The sequence below is a fragment of the Octopus bimaculoides genome, chromosome 4 (assembly GCF_001194135.2).
Source record: "Octopus bimaculoides isolate UCB-OBI-ISO-001 chromosome 4, ASM119413v2, whole genome shotgun sequence".
In the NCBI taxonomy this organism is placed as follows: domain Eukaryota; kingdom Metazoa; phylum Mollusca; class Cephalopoda; order Octopoda; family Octopodidae; genus Octopus; species Octopus bimaculoides.
In genome coordinates, this window is record NC_068984.1 from 16494920 (window position 1) to 16498322 (window position 3403).

General features: G+C 40.0%; 1 protein-coding gene across 5 annotated transcripts in view; it reads left to right on the top strand.

Annotated features, from left to right (window-relative positions):
* LOC106883437 (uncharacterized) overlaps positions 1–3403 on the top strand; it is a 155399-nt gene that overhangs the window by 82502 nt on the left and 69494 nt on the right. The window lies entirely within an intron of this gene.

Consider the following 3403-nt stretch of genomic DNA (forward strand, 5'->3'; position numbering starts at 1 on the left):
TCTCTCTCTCTCTCTCACTCACTCTCTCTTATCCAACTCTAGCATACTCCCAAGATATCGCCATCTTTCTTTCAGTTCTTTATTTCTACAATTCTTACACGGACAGTACTGGCTATCATCACAGTCGTCATCCACATCTTTGAGGCCACACACAACTTATATTATACTTCCATAAAGAGAGAGCTCAGAAGCATTCTCCAGTAAGGACATGATAATCTAGTTTCCTTCAACAATATCAAAACACAGTCATTTTAACTTTTTAATACCAAACCATCTGAGATCACCCTTGATTCTACAATACAAACTTCCGATTCAAAATGATAGAAACTGAAATTTCCCTTTAAAATTTTATCCTAATTCATGTTACAAATACCAGCTTAATAATGACAGTTATTTTACTAATTCTTCGTTATTTTCAAAATTATTTGAAATAAAGACAGTGTAGTTCATTAAATAAATGTTAATGAAAGAGGCAAACAAACACTCGTGGAGTTCTACACTTCATAGCCAAGAACAACACAAGCTAAAACCCTTTCGTTCTGCTGAGAAAACTACTACGTCTCGCAAACTCGGATAACAGCGGCCATCATTACCAAAGATTAGGCTTCTTTTTCCAGGTCATAAAATACTTCAGCCCTATAACAGTTGCTGGTCTTTTACAAAATATATACATGGTCCTTACCAGGACTGCTTATCTAAAGCGGCACTACCTCTACACATCTAAATATTATTGACCACATCTACTATAGGATTTACATAAAATTTACTCACCAGTACATTACAGCAATTACAATGCAGTGTTGTTTCTTCTTCCTCTGTAAGAGTCACATTTTCTCATTCTCTTTGCTAGTGGGCTGCATACCATCTCCGTTCAAATGTATTTGAAACATTCTAATCTCTTCCACTTATCCCGACTATTTCTTGACCCCACCTCCGAAAAAAGCCTTTTACTTATCCTCCTTGCATATAAATACAGCCATCTTGAATTCAGCTCAAGATCTTCACCATCACCACATGTATTAAACCTACAACAGCTCAAATTAATATTAACTGCATCGACTTAACCACCTCGGGAGAACTCGTAAAAATCATGACTACTACACTACTCGTTCGTCTAAAATAGGTTTACCACACATCTTGGCTGACTGTGACTGTCCTGGTGAGACAGTTCTATCCTGGTGCTCTGTCTGGTTAGCAAATTTGTCCTGTTTGGCGCTGATATGTCTCAGGAATTTTCAGTTGTAGGTCAAATAATTCAATTCTAAGAAGGTAAAACTAAAAATGCTGAAATCGGCAATTCATCCATATACAGCTCATTTAGAAACTCACATACTCCATGTCAAAGTTGAGTCTAAACCTTGGTCTTTATCAGCGGTCCATCAGGTGTGCGTTGTACCTACAACGAGATAGAACTCTCAAGCCATACGTATTGTAGGCATTATATTTTAGAGACATCTTGCGAATATATGTGTGTGCATGGTCTTACGTCATGGATGTATTTCCTATTATATATTACACAGACCCGAAAGGTACATATTAAATGATTTCAAGATATCATTTTTTGTGGTTTGACTTCCTTATTATAACTTAGACGACTCGGTGCCGATACAAACAAGCCGGTCCAGACTCCACTGATGCAGATACTCTAACAACGATTTGGAATGGTTTGTTATATTTGACTCGAGTCGAAAATCCCGGTAAACGTGCACAGCTTCCTTGCGTTACATGAAAAATACACACGCATACACATATATACAGTGGGCTTCTACACTCTTTTCATCAATCAAATTCACTCACAATCGGTTTTGGTTTACCCGGGTCCATTGTAGAAAACATTTGCCCAAGTTACTGAAACTACAGCCCATGAAATTGATTCAAATTTAAAGTGAATTTGGCAGCTTTGTGTGTTGTTAATTTGGCTCTTCTGCAATCTAATTGCTTCAGTTTTAACAGTCTCTGGCCAGGCTGGTAGAACTCTGCAATTTAGACTGTTTGGGAAATAGTGATACATGAGAAAACTTAGGATAGTCTTGTTGTGTCTTGGGCGGGTCATTACTACACCAATAATAATAAATAAACGCACTGGTACATTATTACTTCTTTATTGTGAGTCAATCGGTTAAATATCTAACCAATCGGTTAAATACTAGCCAATCAACCGGTTGTTTGTTAAATTGCTTTCGTCACTATTCGCGGCCTCATAAATGACATGCCCTCCCACTCTTCAAGGTCTGCCAAGTGAAGTAAGGATGGTTTAGATCAGTGGTTTTCAGCCAGGAACCATATGGCCCCTTTGAAGAATAAGGGAAGCTGGATAAGGTTGATAAGTTCATTTCGTAGCTACCTTGTCTTGGGTTCAATCCCATTGCACGGCACCTTGGGCCAGATTTTTTCTATTTTAGCCACGTGCCGACCATTGTCTTATGAGTGAATCTGGTCACCGGAAAATGTGTGGGAGCCTGTCGTGTGAGTGTGTGTGTGTGTGTATGTGTGTGTGCGCGCGCATTCCTTTTTGTGTGTGTTTGTATGTGTGCATGTGAGAGAGGGAGAGATGTCTCTACCACCACTTGTCAACCGGTGTTGGTTTGTCTATGTCCTCGTAACTTGGCAGTTTGGCAAAACAGGCCGATAAAATAAGTACCAGACAAAAAAGAAGATCGGTACTGAGGGTCGATTTGTTCGACTAAACCTATCAATGCAGTCTCCTGACATAGCTGCAGTCCAATGACTGAAACAAGTCAAGTATAAAAGATATCAGGATTTTCGTCACACCTCTGCGTCCTGCTCATGAACACAGATCCACTACAACTTTGTCGACTCTGTAGTGGAACTACGTCAGTGACCAGGTTGCAGTTGTGCAACGAAATTTTTCACATTTCATTAATTAAATTTCAATTTAAAGTAAATGTAACAATTTTAAGTGTTATTAATTATTTCTTCCTCGATGTAGTTGCCAGCACTAGTGTAGCTAGAGTGTATGCCGCCCGAGGCGGCCCTTCCATTTGCCGCCCCCGGACCCCACAAAAAAAAACACATATTGCCTGAAGCTGACCCAAAAGTGCCGTCCCTTTAAAAGTGCCACCTGGGGGTGGCTCTCCCCTCCCCCCAGCTACGCTAGTGGTCGCCAATCTAAATTTCTATAGGCACTAAATTTCTTAAGAATATATTACAAAAAATATATTCTTTTACTCTTTTACTTGTTTCAGTCATTTGACTGCGGCCATGCTGGAGCACCGCCTTTAGTCGAGCAAATCGATCCCAGGACTTATTCTTTGTAAGCCTAGTACTTATTCTAACGGTCTCTTTTGCCGAACCGCTACGTTACGGGGGCGTAAACACACCAGCATCGGTTGTCAAGCGATGTTGGGGGAAGGGGACAAACACAGACACACAAACACACACA